This window comes from Pipistrellus kuhlii, unplaced genomic scaffold, assembly GCF_014108245.1.
Source record: "Pipistrellus kuhlii isolate mPipKuh1 unplaced genomic scaffold, mPipKuh1.p scaffold_m20_p_49, whole genome shotgun sequence".
In the NCBI taxonomy this organism is placed as follows: domain Eukaryota; kingdom Metazoa; phylum Chordata; class Mammalia; order Chiroptera; family Vespertilionidae; genus Pipistrellus; species Pipistrellus kuhlii.
In genome coordinates this window covers 266,493-291,492 of record NW_023425550.1, presented here as the reverse complement: position 1 = coordinate 291,492, position 25,000 = coordinate 266,493, and the positions used below count along the sequence as shown (strand labels likewise).

Below are 25,000 nucleotides of genomic sequence, written 5' to 3'. Positions count from 1 at the left end.
TAAATATCCAGAATTAAAATTGATTGTCACATAAGAAAGTAAGTTTCCTATCCCATGGAAATATATATTCAAGCACATGCAAGGAAATCTCATAATGGAGGCATTAAATAGAGAATTTAGGCATCAGAAGTGTTGATAGACTATATGACTCTATAATTCCATCTAACATGGAGATTTCATGATCATGGCTTCTAAAAATGCTAGAGAATCAAGACCGAATGACCAGTTAGCTGGTGAATGAGTGTAAATGAATGTGTTAGAAATAACTCCACAGTTTCTGGTGCGTGATGCTATTATTGGAGTGAGAGTTGAGATGAGCATGGGAAAGAAATTGATCCTTCCATACACTGAACTGAAGGTGTGAGAGGGCTAGCCAGGTAAGCAGGTAGGATAAATTGTTACAAATCTGGGTCTGGAGCTCAAGTAACAGGCTGGAGATACAGATATGAGAGTCATTGTGTTGTTGTTGTTTTTTAATATTTTATTGCTTTTTTACAAAGAGGAAGGGAGAAGGATAGAGAGTTGGGAACATCGATTAGAGAGAAACATTGATCAGCTGCTTCCTGCACACTGCGTACTGAGGATGTACCCGCAACCCAGGTACATGACCTTGACCATAATCGAACCTGGGACCCTTCAGTCCACAGGCTGATGCTCTATCCACTGAGCAAAACTGGTTAGGGCAGAGAGTCATTGGTTTATTTTATGTACTCAAACAACCAGAGAGAGGACACACACAATAGGAAAAAAACTCATACCTGCAAAAACAAGAAATAAAATAGCATCCTTAAGAAGAAACAGAATAAGCATGTATGAAACTTCCATGAAGAAAATGCTGAAACATTCCAGAAAGACATGAAAGTAGACCTGAACAAATGAAGAGACCTTTGCTCTTGAACAGAATGACTCAGCATCAAAAAGGTGTCAGTTCTTTCTAACTTCATTTATAAATATAAAATGCAATCCTAATTTAACATGCCAACAAGCTTTTTAATGCTGCTAGTCAAGTTGATATTACATTTTATATAGAAATATAAGCAATCAAGAATAGCCAGAAAAACAGGACATTTCTGGTTCTGATTAAGATGGATAACAGTCTCATTCCTCCAAAGTCCTCCCTCTTACAACTAAAAACATCTACATATTGCCTAACAATGTGAATTCACTTAGCAATCCTGACTGTACACTTACAAATGGTTAAGATGATAAATTCCAGATTATATACATTTTACCACAATTAGAAACTTTTTAAAAAGCAAACTGCAGAAACAAACAAAACCTGGACATAATACAACAAACAAGCACAGAAAGACTCTAGAAGGCATAGAAAAAAAGTAGTCAACCTAGGGACCTACTGACTTGAGGAATAGCATAGCAGTGAGTTCCCTGGGTTTCCTTTTTGACTCATATATATTCTACAATAGAAAGCATGCTGCAGAAGTCTCCAACCTTGATCTTCTAACAGGTAAAATAAATAATAATAGTAAAGCTTCAATGAAAGCCTTTTCCAACTTGTCAAAAGTAGACTAAATGAAAGGAAACTTTCTTGAAAATCCCCACCCTACTCCAGCAAACGCCAACAGAAAAGCCATCCTCATTTTGTGTTTACAGCCAGGGAAAGTGGAAAGATGATATTCCAACTCCCATTCCCCACCCCCAAGCCCATGTAAGCAGATGGTTATGCTCTGATTCCTTTGCCCAGAGGTACCAAAGGTCTAAGCATGTTCCCACTCTCCTACCAGGATAATGTCAACTCAACAAGCAATCACAGATATTCTTGAAACAAATTAACAAAATAGAAAATCTCAGCAAAGAAAAGGAAGCTGTAAAAAATGGAAATTATGGAACTGAATAATACAATAGCAAAAATAAAATACCTCACTGAATGGCTAATTCAGTGGAGATAAGAAAAGATTGAATTAATGAACTTGAGGGTATATCAATATATTTCACCAATCTGAACAACAGAGAGAAAATAAACTAAAAAAGAACGAGGAGGGAGAGAAGATAAGGTGCAGGCCTTCAAGCATTTGTGGGACAACAAAAGAGCCAACATTTATATCATTGGACACCCAGAAAAAGAGGAAAGAGTGAGATTGAAAAATCAGTCAAAGAAATAATGACTAAAATTTTTCAAAATTTGGCAAAATCATAAACCTACAGACTGAAGAATATAATACCAAACATGAAACATCCAAATCAATCCATGCCAAGACATTTCATAATTAAACTTCTAATAATTAAAAGTTAAAAAAAATGTTAAGAACAATCAGATAATAATGACACATTACTTATAGAGAACTATCACTTCAAATGACAGATTTCTTTTCAGGAACCATGGAATTGCTCCTGCAGAAGGAAGTGGCATAACATTTTTCAAGTGCTGAAAGAAAGAACTGTCAACTCCAAATTATATATCTGGCAAAAAAAAAAAAAAAAAAAAAAAACCTTCAAAAATGAAGGGGAAATCAAATCTTCACATTATCATCTGAACAAAAACTAAGAGATGTTATTCCTAATAATCCCACCACAAAATAGCTGGCTACAGGAAATTCTCTAAGAATTTACAGAAAAGGACTAGAAACTTCATAAAGGAATGAAGAAATTCAGAATGGGTAAAAACAGTGGTAAGTATAATAAACATTTCTCTTTGGGAGTTTCTTAAATCATATTTGATAAGTGATGTAAAACTTATAACACCATCTCCTCTGATAATATGTATATAAGAATGGTTAAGATAATCATATTTTTTAAATGGGAAGGGTAAATAAATCTAAACAGAAGTAAGATTTCTATACTTCACTCAAAGTAATAAAATGTAGACTGTAGACTATGATCAATTACTTGTGTTACTCTTATTAGAATAACACTCACAGGTAGAAAACTATACAAGGTGATGTCTGATTGGCATGGCTCAGTAGTTGAGAACTGGCCTATGAACCAGGAAGCCACAGTTCTATTCCCGGTTGGAGCACATGCCTGGGTTGTGGTCTTGATCCCAGTGTGGGGTGTGCAGGAGGCAGCTGATCAATGATTCTCTATTATCATTGATGCTTCTCTCTCTCTCTCCTCCTCTCCCTTCCTCTCTGAAACAATATATATATATATATATATATGTAAAAGAAAACTATACAAGAGATCAACCAAAGAATATATATATATATATACACACAATATATATATATGTGTGTGTATGTATATGTGTGTATATATATATATATATATATATATATATATATGCATAACTCATGAATATAGACAATACGGTGGTGAAGGTCTGGGATGGTGGTGGTAGGATGGCTAGAAGAGGGAAGAGGTCAGTGAGGTGGGGGAAAGGGGATATATGTAATACTTTCAACAAATAAAGATTTTTAAAAAAAAATAACAACTTGGAAATTGCCCCAAAATTAAAAAATAAAAAGCACTAAACCATGTCTAAATAAATAAAAATAAATCAAAATAGAATCCTAAACCATGTCTATGTAACCCACAGAAATGCAAGGAAAGAAAAACACAGGAACAAAAGCCAGAGGAAGCAAACAGAAACAAAATGATAAAATAGCACACTTAAGCTGGAACATATCAACAATTACCTTACATTTATATAGTACAAACATGCCAATTAAAAGACAGAGGTGGGCAGAGTAGATTTTTAAAAAATTACTCAACTATATTCTGTCTAATAAGATACTCCAAATACGACAGCATAGGTAGGCTGAAAGAAAAAGGATGGGAAGATATGCAATGCAAAGATGATTTTTTTAAAGCAATAATAGCCGCATTAATATCAGAAAAAGAATTTAAAACAAAGCACATTATTGAAAACAGAAAGACATTACATAATGATAAAATAATCCACTAGTGAGGCATAATGATCCTGAGTATGTATTCACTAACCAACAGAGTCTCAAGACACATGAAGCAAAAACTGAGAGAGCTGAAAGAAGGCATGAACGAATGCACACTATAATTGGAGACTTCAACATCCTACACTCAGCAATAGATACAACCACTAGTCAGAATCAACAACAATGAAGAACTCAACAATACTTCATCAACTAACAGAATCTAGATAACACTCCATTCAACAACAGCAGGTTACACATTCATTTCAAGGGCCCATAGAACATATTCCAAGATAGACTATATCCTGAGCCCTAAAACACACCTCAACAAAATTAAAAAAATTGAAATCGCAAAGAGTATGTTCTTTAATCATAATGGAATCAAACTAGAAATCAGTAACAAAAAGAAATCAGGAAAATCTCCAAACACTTAGAAATTAATGCAAATAATCCTTGGGTCAAAGAGAAATCCTCAAAGGAAATTTAAAAATGTACTAAATGTAATGAAAATGAAAACACAACTTATAAAAATATGTATGACACAGTTAAAGCAGTGCGGAGAAGGAAATGTATAACACTAAATGCATACATTTGAAAAGAGGATAGGTCTCAATTTAATATCTAAGATAAATCATTAATCAAAGCTCATACTTCAAGAACCTAGGGAAAGAAGTACAAAACAAACCCAGTGCAGCAGAAAGTAAACAATAAGAAAGATAAGAAATCAATGAGATTAAAAACAGAAAAATAGAAAACAATCAGTGAAACAAAAATCTGGTTCTTTGAAAAGATCCGTAAAATTGACCTCTAGCAAGGTAGAAAAGTAATAAAGACACAAATTACCAATATTAGAAATGAACCAGGGGCTATTATTTGTACTCCTGACAAACATCAAAAGGACAGTAAGGGAATATTATGACTACCCTGGCCAGTGTGGCTCAATTGGTTGAGCATTGTCACTGTTTTGATTCCCGGTCAGGGCACATGCCCAGGTTGAGAGTTTGATCCCCATTGGGGTGCATGTGGAAGGCAATCAATGAATGTTTCTCTCTCTCTCTCTCTCTCTCTCTCTCTCTCTCTCTCTCTCTCTCTCTCTCTCTCTTTCTCTCTCTCTCTCTCTCTCTTTCTTCTTCACCCTCTAAAAATCAATAAAGGCATATTAAAAAAAAAAACTCTACATGTATAAATTTGAAAAGTTAGATGAAATAAACTAATTCATTGCAAAGTACAAATGACCAAAATGGATTTTAATAGCCCTATCACTATTAAGAAATTTGAACTCATAATATTGAAACCGAGATGGTTTCATTGGCAAATTTTACCCAACACTAACGACGAATTAATACAAATTCTACACATTCTCTTTCAGAAAATAAAGAGGAGGAAACACTTCCCTATTCACTTTATGAGGTTAGTTTTTTTCCTGATATAAAAAAAACAGACAAAGACAGTACAAAAAGAAAACTAAAGAGCAAACCCAATGATGAATAAAGGTGGGAAAGTCCTCACCAAACTATTAGCAAACTACCAAGGATGCCAAGACAAAAAGAATGGTCTTTTCTACAAATGGTGCTGCGGCAATTGGATATTCAAAAGCAAAAAATAAAAAAGTGTTTGATCCCTTTTTCACTATATACAAAAAAATTAATTCAAAATGGAAGATGGACCTAAATGTAAATACCAAACTCTTGAAAGCAACATAGCAGTAAAGCTTTGTGACATTGATTTAAGTGATAATTTCTTGGATATGGCATAAAAAATAACTGATAAAAGAAAAATGAGATAGAATTGACCATCAAATTAAAATTTGTGTGCTACAAATGATAGCATCAAGAAAGTAGAAAATTATCCAGAGAATGAGAGAAAATATTTGCAATTCATATCTGATAAGGGTTTAGTGTCCAGAATATATAAAGAACCTTCACAACTTAATAGGGCAAATAATTCAATTTAAAAATGGGCAAAGGATATAAGTAAACATTTCCCCGAAGAAAATATATGAATGGCCAATAAACATATGAAAAGATGCTCAACTTCAGTGGCTATAATAAAATAAGACAGAAAATTACAAGTGTTGGCCTGGATGTGGATAAATTGGAACCATTATATATCATTAGTGTGACTCTAAAATGGTACAGCTATTTTATAAAACATTTTGGTAGTTCTGCAAAATGTTAAAAATGGAGTTACTATATGACCCAGAAATTCCTCTTCTAGGTGTATACCTGAGAGAAATAAAAGCTATATCTAAACAAAATACACATAAATGTTCATAGCAGTGTTATTCATAATAGTAAAAAAGTAGTTATAATCACCTGGTTGGAGATGGTCCAGTAATTGAGTGTTGACCTGTGAACCAAGAGTAGTTGAGTGTTGACCTGTGATTCCAATTAGGGCACATGCTCGGGTTTCGGGCTTGATCCCCAGTGGGAGCCATTCAGGGGGTGGCTTATCAATGATTCTCTCTTATCATTGATGTTTCTATCTCTCCCTCTCCTTTCCTTTATGAAATAAATTAAAATATATATTTTAAAAAGTAATTACAACCCAAATTTCTACCAGTTGGCAAATAAATAAACAGAATGTGGTATATCAGTTCAATGTAATATTATTTGGCAATAAAAAGTAATGAAGTACTAATACTGTACATGATAAAATGTGGATAAAACTTGAAAATAATTATGCTAAGGGAAATACTATGTATATGATTACTTTTTGACATACCAATTCCACTTTTAGGAATCTACCCTGAAGATATACCTTCAGCAAAATGAAAATACATATGCACCAGGTTACTGATTGCAGCATTTTTATCATTGCAAAATACTGGGAATAACCTACATGCTAATGCACAATGCCATATTGTGCAGCTGTAATAAAAGAATGAGAAAGATTTCTATGATATTTTATGAAGTGATAGTTAAGATATACTCTCGTGTAAAAAACAAAGTCCAAAAGAGTGCCCATAGTATGCTACCCTTCATATGAAAAAGGGAAATGCACAGAAACTGCCTATTTGTGCAGAAAAAAAAACACAGGAGAACAAATGAGGTTGGTTACTGAGAGGAGATGAATGGTGGAAAGAATAGAAGTAATGGCAGGTGTCACTTTTGCGCAGTTCTAACTTTTGGAATTATGTTATTGTTTCACAGGTTAAAAAAAAGAATTAAACAAACAAAAACAAGCTCATAGATACTGACAACAGAATGGTGTTTACCAGAGGTGACGGAGGTGGGGAGAGGTTGAATTGAGTAAAACGGGTCAGTATATTGTAACAGAAGGAAACTAGATTTTGGGTGGTGAGCATGCATTAGAGTATGTAAATATTGAATTGTCATGCTGTACACCTAAAATTTATATAACAATATTAACCAATGTTACTTCAATAAATTTAATACAAATAAATAGATAAGTAGATAAAATATTAACAAGTATGAGAAAACAAAACCAAAGAAATCTAAACAGGACCAACAGAACTGAACCATATTCAAATGACCACACTGGGGGCAAAGGGACAGAGAACTAGTCCAGGTAATTTTTAAGTCTTTGGACAATATATCCTTAAGCTAAAGACAAAATGAATTATAAACAAACATTGTACTCTGGTTAATAAGCTTCTTTTCATAGAGGTATGGGCTAGCAATTCTAACACTACTTTCTGTGCGTTCTAGGATTTAGTGAATGGACAAATATATTATAAATAATAGCAGAGATTTCTCTGTCATAAAAAGGAAGTTACAAGGATAGAAATGAATTTTGCTGTTGGATTGGAATTTAGAGGTATCAGTGCAAACTCATGATGGTTAGAGAAGTTACCACAATAACAAAAAATTAATAAAATAATGAAATATAGATGTGAGTTAATTAAATGATTTCCTAGCTTTATGGACTGATTGGGTCTACTAGCAATAAAATCCCTATAGAAATGAGCATACATCTAGTGTCCAGGTCTTGGTTTCTAAATACCATTCTCCACTAAAAAGAAACTAGGGCTCCTTCAGAAAATGGCTGATTTTTAGGGCTGAGGCAGAAAATGTACTTATTATGCCAAAGACCATGCTCAGAAAATGATTAAGAATGTGTCAAAAAGATATGAGGCAACATAAAGAGGCTCTCACTGGTCAAACCTGGAGCAATTTGAGCATCAGAATAAATAATAATAGTAAAGAATTATAACTCATTGAATAAAATAATCCATGAGTTCACTTCATATGAATAAATACATAAGGAAGAAAAACTCTCTTACAGTAGAAAGCCAAATAATAAATATAGAAGGGATGATAGAATTAGAAATTCATTATTTGGCAACCAGTATAATAAACTTGCCTCAGGCAAAGATCATCAATGGATGCTAAACTAGTGACTGAAAGTTTACAGAGTAATAGGACATTAACATATCTTCAAACATATTCCCATAAGATCATTACAAAATATTAAGTTTATAGTGTAGAAACCTGGCAGACACCACATTAACTAAGTAATCGAGGTTAACATCACCAGAAATAAGACATGTTGACATCATGAACCTCTTGATATGATGTGCTAAGAAGGACACAGTATCACTTCAGTGGTATTCCTGACAAAAGTACAGAACCTGAATCTAATCATGTGGAAACATCAGACAAACTCCAAATAAGAGACATTCTGAAAAAATAACTGGCCTATACTCTTCACAAATATAAATGCTGCAAAACACAAAGACAGATTGAAGAATTGTTCCAGATTAAAAACGACTAATGGGCCATAAACAAATGCACCATATGATCCTGAGTTTTCTCTTTTTAGAAAGTATATTTTTCGGACAATCAGCAAAATCTGAATATGGTTTTTAGATTAAGATCTTTAGGTCTGATTGGTATCAATGTTAGCTTCCTGATGTTGATCAGCATCCTATACTTATACAAGAGAATGTCTTTGTTTTTAGGAAATATACATTCAAATATTAAGGATAAAGGAGCATTATGTCTACAATTTATTTTCACACAATTCAGAAAAAGAATTGTGTGTGTGTGTTTGTGTGTGTAGAAGGCAAAGTGGATAAAACAAAAAAAATGTAAAATATTAACATTTGGGAAATTGAGTGAAAGATATTCAGAAATTATTTGTATTATTCTCCCAACTTTTCTTGAAATCTGAATTTATGTCAAGGTAAAAATTCGAATTACAGAAGCCTAGAAGCCAGGAAGAAGATCTAGGAGCAAAGAATATAGGCTAAAGGCCAATTCTTAGAAAATGCTCAGTTGTTGGATAGGTTTCCAAGAAACACCAAGACAGGAGTCTCTAGACACTGCAGGCATTCATAAAACTATTGTTTTGATAAATTTCCAGTCAAAGCTGGAGCCTTCCTTCTGACAAAAGACCTGTTGTCAATGCTCCTCAAAGCCCTCTCATGGGGCAGACACCAGTTGGTCTACTGAACTCCCTCCAGGTCTGAATTCAGAACCCAGCCCACAAGGCAGAAAAACTGAGAATTGGAGGACTTCTTTTAGGTAGAGCCATTTTGAGAATGGATGGAGGGGTGCATGGACAGGTAGATGCATGTAGGTACATGAATAGTTGAGATGTAAAATGCTAAATACCCATAGTGATTCTTACCAATATTTGTTATTTTAAATAACTATAGCTCAGTCAGCAAAGAAAGCATCCTATAAAGTAGTTTATCAGGGACCTGCTAAAATGAGAATGTTTAACTTTGAGTCTATTATGTGCTGTCCAATATGGTAGCTATGAGGCATATGTGGCATGGAGTACTTGCAATGTGGCTAGTATGAATTGAGATATGCTATGAGTGTAAATACACTGGAAAGTGAAGAATTAGCATGGCAAAAGAATCTATACCATTTCAGTAATTTTTAAGTTGATTACATGCTGAAATATTAATATTATAGATACAGTTTTAGATAAGGTTAAATAAAATATATTTATTTAATTTTGTTTCTTTTTAAATGTGGATACTAGAAATGTTAAAATTTTATGTGTGGCTTGAATTATATTTCTGTTGTATAGCACTGGCCTGGTTGATAAATGGTTTTGCAAGTTTTTGCTCAAATCTCACCTTCTCAGCAAGGTCCTTGCTGGCCACCCTATCTAAAAGTGCACCCTTCCCTAGCACTCTCCAACTCCTTTCCTTGATTTATTTTGTTTCAAGGCACTTTTCACCTCAGACATTATATTTTTAACTTATTAATATTTTCGTTGTTCTCCCCCACACAAGCCTACCTTTTATGAGAGTTTTTTGTCCATTTTGTTCATTATTGTATCATCACCTTGACACATTATTAATATGCATAACTTCTTTACTTTGGGAAGACTTTTACATCTTAACTCTCATGTATCTGCCTGTTATTTCATCCATCCATCCATCCATCCATCCATCCATCCATCCATCCTTCAACAGTAACTGGCACATACTAGACATACAAAATATCTTTGTGAAATGAATTTTTTAATTGATCTTTGACCAGTTTCTTAATTAACCAGCACCCAAGTTCTGCTTCACACTGACCCCTGAATTTTCCAAATGGGAGAGAAGAGGTACCCAATGGGCACCACCACTTGCAAGCATCCACAGTACAGAGACAAGTCTTGGGCATTGTCCTCATTCCTAACCTCCCCTTTTGCCTTGAATTCAAGGCTATACTTTTTAACAAATCTGAATGAGGGGGAGGAAATAGATGTATTTTTCCAAAAGGCAGTCAGACATCAGGAACTATGTGAGTAGATAAGCACATATACTTAAAAGTGTTAGTATGTTTCATTTTTCTTAGACAATCACTGAATTATACATCTAAGAAGAATTTAAAGAATATAAAGAATTTATACTCCACTGGTCAAATCATAGCCTTCAAATATAAGAATACAACCCAATGTTAAGAAGACAATCTCTGAGAGTCCTAGGCCAGACCCTTCATTCTCATGATAGGAACCCTGGGGTCCAGAAAGGGGAAGGGACATACTCAAAGTCATGTAGTGATAGAAGAGCTGGGCCTGGCACCCAAACTGCCTCCCTCCCAGGCATTAGTTCAGTTCCAGGCATGAGGAGGGGGTAGCTGAGCACAGATAAGAGGTGGTTGGGTTGGACCAGCAAAAAACAATACCAGATCTGGTGGCTGTTTGGGGGATGAGCAGACAGATTTTGTAAGCACCCCTTGCTATAGGTGGGCAATACATGTCTCTGACTTAAAAACAAACAAATAAGCAAACATGCCAAGCACTGTGGGTACAAACAACTGAGAAACTAAAATCTTCTTTTAGATAAGACAAACTGTTACTCACTACAAAAATAAAGGTGGGGTGGCTTAGGGGTATGTGTGCGTGTTTAATGTAATGAAAATAAAGCATATATGAAGTCAAACCTAAATCAGCCTACATGGTTAAATTAAAAATAATTCCAAATTAAAAAATCCTCAAGGACTACTCCCACCCCATTATTTAAAATTTTTGCTTTATTTTAAATTAGGCATTGATACAAGACCAACAAAATTGAATACTTACTTTAGCTGAGAACAACTCTTAGTTGTTATGGGCAGGAATGGGGGAAAATTCCTTTTTGATAAGCTACTATTTGATAGCTAGAAACCAAAATCTCTTAGCCTGATATTCTGCTAAGTGCAGGTCCAAAAGCTGGTCTGGGTGTTTCCTCTGTAAGAGTATGTGAACTATGGATGGCAAAACAGCCCACAGTGGGCTGAGAGTGGGAACGCCTGAGTCCTGGAGTAGTTCAGCTTCTAACAGCTTGCAATGGAGTCCAACCCCAGGATTCACATGTGTAAAAACTGGATCTATAAGGGAATGTCCCCTATCCCATTTTATGGTCCTACAAAAATACATACAAAATATTTTTGTCTTTACCTATACTTCTAGAATTGTCCTTGACTATATAACAGTCACAGCCCCCACCTACCAAACTAAAATGAAACCTTCATTGCTTCATGTCTCTAATAATTTCAAAAAGAACAAATTATGATTTATCTTTTTCAAATATTTTAAGTAACTTAAGAGTTTAATTTCCAGCTCTGAGAAGCATGACATGTCAAAGCTGGAGGCACCCTCAGATTCTCTAGTTAACTTCTTCACTGTACATATGGGGAAACTGAGGCTCACAGATGGATCCAGAGCACATACCAGCTTATCCCCAAGGGGATATTCTTCCCACTCTTGTACTTGAGATCCTTCCTAGACTCAGAAAGTTGGTCCCCAAACAGTGACTCTCCCAAAGGGCAAGTGCCAACTGCCACACTTCCCAATTTATAGACCACCACCATTTCAGATGATTATGTGAGGTTGCCTAAAATTGCTGAGTGGTATCTACTTTCAAGTGACTTGCAGGATTCCTCCCCCTCCAGAAAAACAATGAAGCTTGAGGCCTAGACACTCCAGCAAAGGATGGGAATAGGCACCATTGTGCATAATGACCTAGGACTGAACACTCATTTCAACATGATCTCCACTTAACCAGGCCTGGCAAATCTGGCTGTTTTAACTAAAGAAAAAAGAGGAGACCCCCTCAATCTGTTTGAAAGCCAGTTCAAAGCAAAACAGCACTCCTCTCTTTCTAAAGAGAGGAAAAGCCCAAGCTCCTAGCAACACACTTTTCCCCAAAAGGTGTCTAACTTGAGGTGGGGGGAGGGAGGGGCTCTACAAACGTGTGGCTACCTTGATTCTTTAACTAATAGAAACAGGCTTAGCATGGCCAGAATCATCCTCTGGAGATTCAAAGAGCTTTCCAAATCTATTATTTAGGACCAAGTTGATCTGAAGACAGGTTGTGTTTTTAGGAGGTGAAAAGACACTATTGTCAGGAGCCAGAGAGCCTGGAGGGAGCACAGGCCCAACAAGGGCCAAGAACATGTATTCATGTTCATCTGTGTTCTTGTAGGGGACTGGCCTTGACTTTTCATGTGACCTTAAACAAGCACAGCCCCCTCTCAGGGCCTCAGTTTCCTCATCTATGATTTTCCAGCCCTCCTGGCTAGACAATGAAAAGTCTACATTACCAGGTTTAGATGTGGGCAGTGGAGAAGGACTATTTGAATAGCCCAATGGGCCTCTTCCCTTTCAGGCCAACCCCTCACCAAAGTGCCTGCAGGCTGCTCCTGAGTCTTTTCTCCAAAAAGACATGCTCCCCCATCCCTCAGGGCAGGACTCTGGCCAGATCCACCCTCCAGTTTTCCTAAGGAGTTGACCGGACCTTTTCACTAATTTAGGGGAGATTCAAGGATCCACTTGCACCTTTTAATGCCAGGCGTGACACTACTAGAACGTAAAAAACTAATCCATTTGCCTTCTCAGATCTCATTTGTTAACTGCCATGACAGGCTAACATGGAGCCCCTTCCAGGGTAATGGGTCAGAAACACATATCCTGGCCACACCCAGAAGTTGCTGAGGTTTGGGCAAGCAAGACCCCTACCCAGTCTTGACCTTTGGAACTGCATAGATTCCAGATACTCTGCATGCCTGAGGAGGTCCCGCCCACATTAGAGACTCCTTTAATGGTAGTTTGCCTAGGTATAACTTACAAAATGTCAAAAGAAGGAACAAAAGGACTTTTTATGTCAAAAGAGACCCGTTTTCTTCGGTTAAATTCCCCAGGCCGAATAGGAAGGCAAAATGAAGAGTGACCAGTGACGTCACAGAGAGAAATCCTAGAGGGTGCCAGAGTCTGATGTGTGCAAGATTGTTGCACCGCCGAAACTGGTTTGGCTCAGTGGATAGAGCGTCAGCCTGTGAACTGAAAGGTCCTGGGTTCGATTCCGGTCAAGGACATGTACCTTGGTTGGAGGCACATCCCCAGTAGGGGGTGTGCAAGAGGCAGCTGATAGATGATTCTCTCTCATCGATGTTTCTAACACTCTATCCCTCTCTCTTCCTCTCTGTGAAAAATCAATAAAAAATATATATTTTTAAAAGAGTGTTGTACCAACGCTGGTTCATTTAAACACTGGTTCATTTGAATTTCTTCCCATGCCATTAAACTGGGTAGGGCTAGCATTCTCATATTTCCTTCTGACAACTGAGGACACTGCAGCTCGGGTAGGGTCACGGACTTTCCTAAAATCCCACAGCTGGTTAATGTCCTGTGCTAAAGGCAAAGCTCATGTTTCTTCACCACATTATGGTATTTCTATGCCCATGTAGTGACCAGGGATAACCACACAATTTGGCACAGACTAAGGCACCATATTGAGGCATTCTTAATCTGCCTCAAAGAATCCCCAAGGGAACCATGAATGGGCTTCCAGGAGGGTCTACGAATCCCTGAAATTAGATGCAATGTTACATATATTTGTGTGGTATAAGAACACGACCCATAACTTTTATCAAATTTTCAAATAGGGTCATGACCTGCAAAAGGCAAAAAGCCTCCCCTGCTTCAGAGAGACAGGTGTCTTTTTTTTTTTTTTTTAATTCAGTGCTCAGGAGATCAGTTAGGGTCAGCCTCCTTGGGTTGAGCTCAGGAGAGCCTTGGCAGCCAGGTGCTACTGGCTATTCTCCAATCTCATGAACAGAACCAGCTTTATACAAGGCATGGTACCACTTGGTGGGGTTCAAGAGAGCCTCCCTTGAATACCTCCTATCTGTGCCTTAAAGAGTTGATGCTCTCCAAAACATGTAACCCTTGCATCTCACAATTCAAGTTAGGGGTTTCAGATTCTCCTGAGGTAGCTAGCCACACTAAGGCACAGAGGATTGAGGATGGTGTCTTTTCAGAGAAGGGGGAGGGGCAAGTCTAGGATCCAGAAAGGGCGAGGTGGAGGAACTGAACCAGAACTTTTGCAAAGGGCCAACACAAAGGTATGACTGCAAAAGCCAGACAGCCTGTTCCCAACCATGTGGGGCCCGAACAAAGGCTTAGGAATTAGCCATTTATAATATATCAGAAAGGGTGTGCTGAGGATAAGAGAGATAACATCAGCTTGTAGTTCTCAAATCCCAAGGCAAAATGTGCTCTAAAAGGCAAAGTGTCTCTCCTTCCTGAGAGGAAATGAAGAGCAATTATGCTTCTCTGACACTGAGGTAGGGATGTGTGAGTGTAAAATCTGGCTCTCCACAACTACCCAGGCAGAGATATGAAGACCATGACTGGCTAAGCTGGTTGTCAACCTTATCCCATAAGTTTATGTCTATGGACTTGGAAATACCGTGTTTCCCTGAAAATAAAAATCCTCCAAAAATAAGACCTACTTACAGGTTTCCTTCTGAGTGAAATATAAGACATCCCCCGAAAACAAGGCCCCACCAGGCTAAACATGAGAGATTTGGTCCACTGATTCTGAAAGAAATGGAGTCACAAGAAATTCACCAATAAATTTGGGAATTGGATTGTTATGATGGTGTTCCAGAAGATGATGACATGACTGTCATTGAATAAATGAGTAAATTCTTGATACTGTAGGAATCACAGTTTGTCTGGTTTGTATTGACAACTACCATACTACCATACCATATAAAGGTAATAAATTTCCTTTATTTTCATTTAACAATAAATGTGTACTGCATCTTCTTCATGGAAAAATAAGACATCCCCTGAAAATAAGACCTAGCGCATCTTTGGGAGCAAAAATTAATATAAGACACTGTCTTATTTTCGGGGAAACAGGGTAGGAAGCACATCACGCTGTGAAGGACTCCTGTGCAGATTCTGAGTAGCCAGACTTCCCAGCCACCCCAGAGTGGGGAGTGAGGCTTTGGCTCCCATATCCACTGCTGCTGTTTGGGGGAAGTGAAGATAAAAAAATATTTGTAGGCCTGCCAAGGGACCATCCCTCTTGGGTGGGGGAACAGAAAGAAGGGGGGAGAGAAGCCTGCTTGCAGAATCCCAGGCAGTCTAATCTTGCAATTTCCTTGTAGTCATGCTCTGAAGTCATTCTGTCTTGGGAGCAGGCCCTCGGGAGGCTACAATTTGATAATGACCTCACCTCTGCTATGGTAGCAAACCTCACCACCTGCCCTGCTAGCAGGTAGGAAGGGCTCCAAGACAGCTTCACTATGCAAGTCACGCTCTGAATGCAGCACACAGGACACGGGCCATGTGTCGGGAGCACTGGCTGCCTGGTGGGATTAGTGCAGCGACACTCCTCCGCATTGTCAGGGTTTGTTTTGAGGGTTGTGGCTGCAACTAACTCAATAATGCTCTTCACTGCATCACTGGGGTATCACTAGAAACAACCAGATTGTTCATTTTAATTCAACTGTCAGCACAATAATTTTAACACCAAGTGTGTCAGATTTGACTCTACGTCCCCCAAATTAATTTTAGAGCAACGAAATGAAATGGCATACTTCTTTGAGCTTTTGTTACAACATGTCCGTGCAGCAAACTGTGAAGAAAATGTGGTAATTAGAGGTTAACTTAATCCTTAACAGACAAGCAACTTAAAAACGCTGTGCCCTCCTCCCCAAACCTAGCATAATTCATGCCAGTCTTTCAGAATTAGACATACAAAGCACGTGACGTTGGCAACCGCATCCAAACTACTGTCCCACTTAAAATTCCCAGGTCAGCGCTGGAACTACCCGAGGCTGATATTAACATAGATCTCTTTAACAACAAAACCCAAACAATCTGTAACTTCCAAGGGAGCCCACCCACCCCAGCCCTCCAAGAGGCTGGCAGCCCAACACTCCATCAGCAACTTGAAAACAAAACAAGGCACACTTCTGTGGCACCCATGCCTGAGCCCCAGACTGATGCTTAACTTACAGCTTTTGATGATCTTCAGTTAGTTCTAGACTTGGAGTTCTGATTATAATGTGCCCGTCTGCTGTCCTAGCAATGCTAAGCATGGCACATGCTGACACAGGGTGGCTTATGTTATACTAGTTAATAATGATGGTCCTCCTTTGTGGGTAATATTCCTCTCATCATGTTTGCTTTTCTTCAATGTGAGTACAAAGTGGGCATTCAATACCCAAGTACTTGACTGAGAGCTGGAAACCAAGGTTCTATCTATTTTGGGATCCCTCCACTGTGTCACCTCAGGGAAGTTGGGTTCCCTCTCTGGGCCTCACTTTCCTCTTTTGTAAAATTATAGGGCTTTACTCTTTCAGCTCCAAAAGTCTCCATCTTTCTGTGGTCAACTGGTTACAACTGGTTAACAGGACTCCCCAAAAGAAGGAAGACCTAGATCCTGCCCTCCTTCTCCCTTTCCCTTTTTGTGTCACTGAGGCCTCAAAGAAGCTGGAGGTATGGGTTTCAGGCTCAAATACTGTGCAAAATATAAACATATTATTCATGGGGCAAGGGTGGCACTTTGAACAACTGGACTTTACATTGCCCAAAGCATTTAGGTCAACTTGGTTTTTGTCCTGCCTTTAGTGTCCTAAGGCCCACAGTTCTCTCTCCTAAAGGAGCTGGGGCCACCAGGCCCTTCTGACCCAGATGCCATTCAATAGTTCAGATCCTGTGGCTTCCAGTGGCCTCTTCTAGAATCAGCAGAATGTGTCCTGCTGGCCTAGTGTCCAGGTGCTCTCACGGTAGAGGAAAGGGGGAAAACACAAAGGCCAGTTGGCCAGGGCCTTTTCTGGCATGATGGAACCACAGTGGGCCCCATCCTATTCTAGGCCTTGTGGAACAATTCTCAGCCATAAGAAAACATCATTTCCCAAAGCCCATTCAATGATTATTTACTGTATAGAGCAAGCAACAGGGTACTCTGGAAAGGAAAGGTAACTGGATCCCTTCTCCTCCAGGAAATGGGGAGACATTGAAGCTGCACCCTAAACTCTCTAGAAAGGGGTGATAACTGCCCCAGGGCCAGAAAGCAACCAGGGCAGGACTGGGTTCCCATTGATGACCTCCCTCTCCAGGGTCCATTATCATGTAGGCCAGGGAGGAGGGGGAAGTCTGAAGCCAGGGTTCCAGGAAGGTCTAGGGCAGTGGTTGGCAAAGGCATTAGTCAACAGAGCCAAATATCAACAGTACAACAATCGAGATTTCTTTTGAGAGCCAAATTTTTTAAATTTAAACTTCTTCTAATGCCATGTCCTCAAAATAGACTCCCCCATGCAGTGGTATTTTGTGGAAGAGCCACACTCAAGGGACCAAAGAGCACGCATGTGGCTTGCGAGCCACAGTTTGCCGACCATGGGTCTAGGGGAAACCTCTAGGCAAGGACCATTTTCACAGACTTTATAAAGGGCTTTTTCTATATGCCGTTCTTGGACCTGCCTCTGGAAAGCTTTATTCCTGGAGCTTGGTACCCATAGTCAGTGAGGCTGAGGCCCTTTGCTACGCCTTACCAAGGACAGAGACATCAATGAGAGAGAATCATTGATCAACTACCTCTTGCACGCCCCCTACTGGGGATTGAGCCTGTAACGGAGTTATGTGCCCTAGACCAGAATTTAACTGGGGACCCTTCAGTCCATAGGCGTTCTATCCACTGAGCAAAGCTGAGGCAGGAAGTATCATTTTAGATTTTCACATAGCTGACTGTTTTGGAAATTATGAAGAGGTCAGATCTTAGGAGGGGACTTGAGGCACGAAGGGAATTAATTGGGGAGGCTCTGTGAACAGGAAGAAAAAATAAAGCAATGAGTTGTGGAAGGGAGGGAACTAAATTAATTTGTTTCCATCCCCTCCCTTGCAGAAAATGCTATTGGGGCTTCAGAAGCCCCTGGTTGGTCATTTGGGAGCGGAACCTCATGGGACTCTGCTGTTCTGCCTACCTCTCCATGGGAACCCTGACTAACCGGCTCTGGCTCTGTGGGCCCACTCTTCTTTTCTAAATGACAACCGTGATGACAAAACCGGTAGTATTCCCTGCAATTAAACTCATCGGGTTCATGCAGATTTATAAAGTTTCCCTCTTCAAAGTTTGGAAGATGTTTAAGGACTCAATGTCTGAAAAATCAGACTGCTTTCTAGCTGAGCTTCGCAAGGCTTCAATCCTGCCGTACAGTTGACTGGTGCTGCCTAGGTTACCCCTCAGTGGCGTTGTGAGAGGTGTATGATGGGAATTGGTTTATTGTGCTGATCCATAGTAACCGACTCCTGTTCCTCCATCATTTATCTCCCACCCCAGCCACATCTGGGTTGGTCTATTCACACTCTCAGCATTCTATCTGCTCCAACAAACACTCAGCCTTTTCTGCTTGGATAAGGAGATTTTTAGTTACATCCATTATATGTGTATCAACATTTATGGCAGCAAGATAATTGCCAAAGAGCTCAGAGGATAAAAGGTCCTTCTTCATAATGTCTACCCCTCCCCCAACCCGTTTAAAAAAATCAATATTATCAAGCAGGACAGTGGCAGATTCTTTCATGGCTGCTGCATCCTCAAAGTTGAAAATGTGATTTTTTTAAAAAAGAAAACACCCAGCTGGACTAGGAACAAAAGAAAGGGTTCAATATTGAATTCAGAGCCCATATTCCAGTGGGGTACGTGTGTGCAGAGGGGAAGGCTTTTTGTCCTTGAAACATTTGCTAAATAACTGCAAAACAGCAAACCTGCTCTATATTAGATGAGTCCTTTACAATCATGCCAATCTAATTTCAAATAGTTTAGATTGTGTTATCTGTAAACCAGCCCAATGATGAGGAGGCCTGCCTTCAATAGACCTTGAGATCACCAGATTAGGGGTACTGGACAAGAAGCCCTTTGGGTTGCCTCTCAGACTCTCCCATCCATGATTCTAGATTAGAATTTCACACTGACTACACTGGTATATTGTTTTGCTTAGCTTTATGCCAGTTTTTATACCACTCTCTTCTTGCTGCCCCTCAAAATTTCAAACCCATGCCCGGGTGGTGTGGCTCTGTGGTTGAACATCAATCTATGAACCAGGAGGTCATGGTTCAATTCCTAGTCAGGGCATATGCCCAGGTTTCAAGCTCATCCCCAGTGTGGTGCATGCAGGAGGCAGCTGATCAATAATTCTCTTTCATTATTGATGTTTCTATCTCTTGCTCCCTCACCCTTCCTCTCTGAAATAAAAATGTATTTTTTTTAAATCTCAGACCCATTTCTTTATATCTAGCTGTTTTGCCCAATGGTGTTTCACTTTACCAGAAAAAATGACTATTTCATTCATACATCACATTGTGTTAAAGCTGGAAGAGACTCAGATTTCCAGGTTATGAAGGCAAGAGGGAGAAACAAGAGACTAGGTGGATTTGCCAAAAGTCATTCTGCAAGTTAGTAGGGAGAGTGTTCTAGAACACAAGTGTCTCACTTCCTCTACTAATTATCTCTCCAATGTACTACTACAGAAAAAAAATTAGAATCTTAAAAAAAAAAAAAAAGCTTTACTACATATAGGAAGCCCCTTTAAAGGAGAGTAGTCAAACTACTGTCTGAAAAAAAACAAAACAAAACACTTGTCTAAGATCAGTTTCTGCCCATTTCATAAGCCATGTTTGAGTTTCCAAAGGGTGATCTACTAAACAGGTGCACTTAAGCCATTAGGTGATCAGCTTAAAATATACTTTTAAATGGTATTAAACTTGGTGAGCAAGCTTGAAAAATTCCCTTTACCTAATGAATAGAAATGACTATTGTGAAGTCCTTACCTTAAGATGCAGTGAATGTATAGCCCCCAATCCCACCCCAGCAATAAGCTATTTCCTGGTTGAATTTAAACATTCAGTGACGTTCCTGTTTCAGCCCACATGTCTGTATTACTGTCGGTGTCAGTGGCAGGAAAACAGGCAAAGTCACCCTTTGCTAATGATTTCCTAACTTGGAATTTCCTTGTGTCTCCTCGAGCCTTCTTCCAATGCCAAATTGTTTTCCCCCCTGCTCTCAATCACATTGTACTGAAGGAAAACTGAAAATGGTCGCAGCCAGAAGAGGATGATTTTTAAGGAGATCTTACAAGGAAGAGCTGCAGCTCTCTGGGATATATTTAAGTGTGTGTGGGGTGGTGGTGGTGGTGGGGTGTGGACTGCTAGTTTTTCTAAAGCCAGTAGGAACAAAACAGAAATATGTCCTCCCTGGAATCAGAGAATCTGTCAGCCTCTCTCTTCCCTTTTTCCTGCCTCTCTCTTCCCAAGTTCAACTCTGAGCAACATTCTTACATCAGTGTTGAAGAAAACACTCACACATGGGAGGCACACGTGGGGAGAGGACAAGGCAGCCCCCAGAGCGGGAGACAGGCATTGGAGAACCACCAAAGCACAAAGCAATATAGAAGCCCATCACATTTCTCCTCTAGAGAATATGCTATTTAATATGCAAACCGGTCATCAAGAGAAAAGAGGGCTGTTGCTTTAAGGGGAAGAAGCTGATTAGCTGCTCTGGCTGGCAGCAAACAGCTGGTCTGTCCGGCAGGTTCAAGGCCATTTCAGCTTCTCTCTTATGGAGGCACCATATGTTCCATCTCGCACATCAGCAGCTTTATTTTTCCAATGATCTTGCTCCAGAAGGGAAGCAGAAATGGGGGAGGAGAAGGTAGAGCTCGTGGTTTACCCCTTGAGCACTTTCTTGTGGTTTTAGATGCTGTTGGGATGTGTATATTGGAGGGGGCTGGAGGGGGGTAGTTAACGCTTCACCTCTATTCCAAAGAGCAGAGAACAAATGTTCGACTAACACTTAGGAATAATCTCCAGAGAAGGGAGGGGAGTGGTGTAGGGGAAAGATATGCGAAAAGGCACAAATAATATGTCGCCAGGAGATTAAATAGGAAGAGGGGGCGGAGGCGATGACGACAGATGACCCTGAGGAATCTGACTCTCCCTAAACTCTGAGACCTAACAGTGGAGTTTGGGCTCCGCCCACTTCTCCTTATTTGTCAGTTTTTCTTATTGTTGGTGTCTCCTTACGAGCAAGTGAACAAACTTTGCTAGGAGATAAGCAGGCCAGAAGCTTTGGGAATGGGGACCAGGCAGGCCAACAGGCTGGCAATAGGTTACTTCTCACGTTATGTTTCACATTCCTCAGTGATAGAGGTCCTGCGAGTTTGTGAGGTAAAGCAGGTGTAAGGGATAGGGGCCGGCTAAATCCTGGACACCCCCAAGGGCCAAGAACTGGGTCCCTGCATAGGTTCATCTTCTTCCCCACTGCCTGCCCGGCTGCAAGAAATCGGAGGTGGCGGTTCTGAATCCCTCCCTGACTAAAAACAAAGGAGACCCACGAAGCATTGGAACTTTGTGTCTGGCGGGTGTGGGGGTGGTGTGGGGATGGAGAAGGTGGCAGAAAGGCGAAGGAAGGAGTGATGCGTGTAGCCACGGAGAGCCTCAGAGTAGCTACAGTCTTTTCAACCATCATCTTACTACGCCTGGCGGGACAGATGCCATGAGAGCCTTGGCGGCAAGGGACAAGAATTGAAAAGCGAAACCGAGGAGAAGGCGCCCCCTCTGCCCGCACCCAAGGGAGCGCAGGGGTTCTACCCCTGGAGCCTCATCTGCCCAGCCCAGGGAGCGCGTACCCCCTCCACCCCCACCCTTCTCTGTGCCTGTCTGCTAGCAGTCCGCCCGCCAGGCTGACCCGACCAAGGGGACCCAGGTTGTCCAATGCCTGCAGGTTGTGCTCTCGTTTGACACCAGGAGCCAGAGTCTCCCTACATCTTCAGGGACTCCTGCGTAGGGTCTTGGAAACACAGCCCCCTCCCCCACTGCCTACAAATACCCTCCTGTCCCCAGCCGCTGTAAGCCACTGGGAGGCAGCCGCCCCCGCCCTCTGCCTCTGCCTCTGTCCCTTTCCCTTCCCTTTCCCTCTCTCCAGCCTCCTGGGAAACAAAGGGGCTTTTTAGAAAGCGGATGGTTGGCTGAAGCGGCTTCGGGGTGGGAGATAGGGGGATATATAAAGACAAGAAGAGGTGGTGGGAGGGGGGGAGAGCACTTCCTTAGGGAGCTCAGAGCGGCGGCGGTGGCTGGGAAGCCCCCTCGAGCTTGCTGCCTGCTGCCGATCCCATCCGATCCCTGGCACCCAGGAGGCGGCCCGAGCTTGCCAAGGACTGAGCTGCCCCGAGGCGGTACTGCCCGTTGGCTCACCAAAAACCAGGGAACAGGATTGATCGCCTGGACGTCGGGGCTGGGGCCCGCGGGGGCAGTGAGATTCCCGCGGGGATCTTCCCCAGAGAGCCAGGCCCTTTTCCCATCCAACACTTTCGAAATTCCTTCTGCTGCCAAACAATATCATCAAGCAACCCCAGCAAGTGGGGTTCCTTCTCCCTACGCCCCCACCCCCACCCCCAGCCATACTGAGCACCCGCCTGCGCATAAACTCACACCCACAATCCAGGCGCCCCATTCGGCTGTGCCCAGCTTCAGGAGCATGGGGGGGTGGAGGGGGAGAAGGGAGTGAAGCCCCAGCTTAAGGTGCATCTGTGTGTTCAGGTTCCGAAGACTTCAGGGCAGTTTTTTTGTTTTGTTTTTGTTTTTGTTTTTTTGGCAGGCTAATCCTATTAGTGTCTGCTCAGCCCGCATTTAATCACGGATAAAAATCAGACGGTATGGGTATGGCCAGCTTTCCAAGCGGCTTCGGACTCATTGCATAGGGATGGAGACCGGCCGAGCCAACTGGCATAGAAAAGTATTTGGCGGCTCTCCTGGGGGCTTCCCTCCCGCCCTAGCAGGCGCCGGGCGCCCAACTCTACCAAGGCTCCGGCTCTGAGGCCTGGGAGCACGGAACTCAAGGGCGCCGTTAGCTGGGGCAGCAGCCCAGTCGGGGCTGCCCGGAGCCCTCTAGCTCTGCTCCGGGCGGCTCTCCAGGGGAGGATTTGGCTGGAGAGCCGGCTCGAGGCAGCGGGTTCGGCGCGCTCACACTCCACACTCCCTGTTGGCGGCGGCAAACTGGGTTGGGGTGGGGTGGAGGAATCCTGCGCCCTGCACCCACTGCCGACCAGCCCAGGCTCAGGGAGCTGGCAGGCAAAGGCAGCGTCGCCGGGGCATAGGGGTTACAAGCGGGCCGGAGAGACACCAGGACAGAATGGGAGCCTCGCAGTTACCCAGCTCGGCCAGGGGAGCCCTCGTGGCTCGCGCCCCTCTGCCTTCCCTCCCTGGTACTCGGCTGCCCCCACCGGATTCCGGACGCCTGGTGGGCGCGAGGGAGCGGGAAGAGGCCCCAGTCCAGGGCGATGGGAGCCGAGCTCAGCCCTGCCCGGCTTATCCGAGAGGGGGGCGGCAACGCGGTGCGCCAGGTGGGTCGTGCGCTCGGAGCAAACTTTGGGGTCCCCCGGTTCTCAGCATCCCTGGGTCCCGCCTCCTCCGCGAGGGGATCACAAGTGGAGCTACCAGTGTACCTCGAAGTCCGCCCCACCCCACCCCTCCCGCCTCCCAGCAGTCGGACTTCCCGGGCCAGCCTCAGCCTTACCGTGCTGCAGAGCTCCCGCGGCGGCAGCGGCGGCGGCAGGCAGCGGCGGCGGCGGGGGCAGTACCCCAGGGGCGAGCGTCCGCTGGAGCGGGCAGCCTGGCCTCGGAAGCCCGCTGAGTGGCCCGGCCCGGGTGCAGATCACCACCTGGCTAGCGGCCGGTGCCCCTGAGCCCGCCCGCCGCCGGCCGCTTCAGCTGGTGGCCAAGTTCATGCCGGCGGCGCTGCAGCGGCCGCCTCAATCCGCTCCATTCCCACCGCCAGGCTCCGCGCCGTGCGCCCGGAAGGTGGAGTTTCGGGGGTTTAAGTTACTGATAGGCATTTCTCACTGCTGTGTCACTCGGGGAGGAGGAGACACGCACGCCGCACACTCACACACCCTCACACACGCGGCGACAAGCGGCTGTGGCCTTAAAGGGGAAGCCGTGCTGCCCTGCCCGCGACCCCTTTGGCTCTGAGTCCCTAAACGCGGAGTTTTGGGGCCCGGGTGGGGTCCGGGCGGCGGAAGCGCGGCGTACACCCCAAGAGCCTCCCGGGTCCTTCTGTCACTTTTTTTAAAAGGGAAAAGGGCTGCAGGCTGGCTTCTCTGCAGTCACCTTATTTGTCCAGTCCACCTGGAGCCATGGCAGCGGGGGAGAGGCGGGAGGGGAGGAAGGGGCACTAGGACACTTACCCTGGAGGCTCCAGACGTGGAGGGAGGCGGTCGGTGCCCTCGGTAGCAGGTGGACCGCCTAGATGGTGCGCTGATGGGAAGAGATGACAACAGAGTGACCTGGCGCCCCCGGGCACGAGCGGATGGGGCTTGCCAGAGGGCCCCAGGCGGAGCCCCGCGCACTTGAGAAACCCGCAGGCGGCAGGTAGTCTTCCCAGGAGTAGGCAGAGGGATCTCGGGAGCGGG

The 25,000-nt window shown here is 42.4% G+C and overlaps 1 protein-coding gene across 2 annotated transcripts in view; it reads right to left on the bottom strand.

Moving 5' to 3' along the window:
• The window catches only part of MAMLD1 (mastermind like domain containing 1), a 115,246-nt gene extending 90,983 nt beyond the window's left edge, over positions 1-24,263 (bottom strand). For both annotated transcript variants that reach the window (XM_045572559.1, XM_045572560.1), the window contains exon 1: positions 24,106-24,263. The gene's annotated coding sequence lies outside the window, so the exon portion shown is untranslated. The remainder of the gene's footprint in view (positions 1-24,105) is intronic.
• Positions 24,264-25,000: the final 737 nt, after the last annotated feature.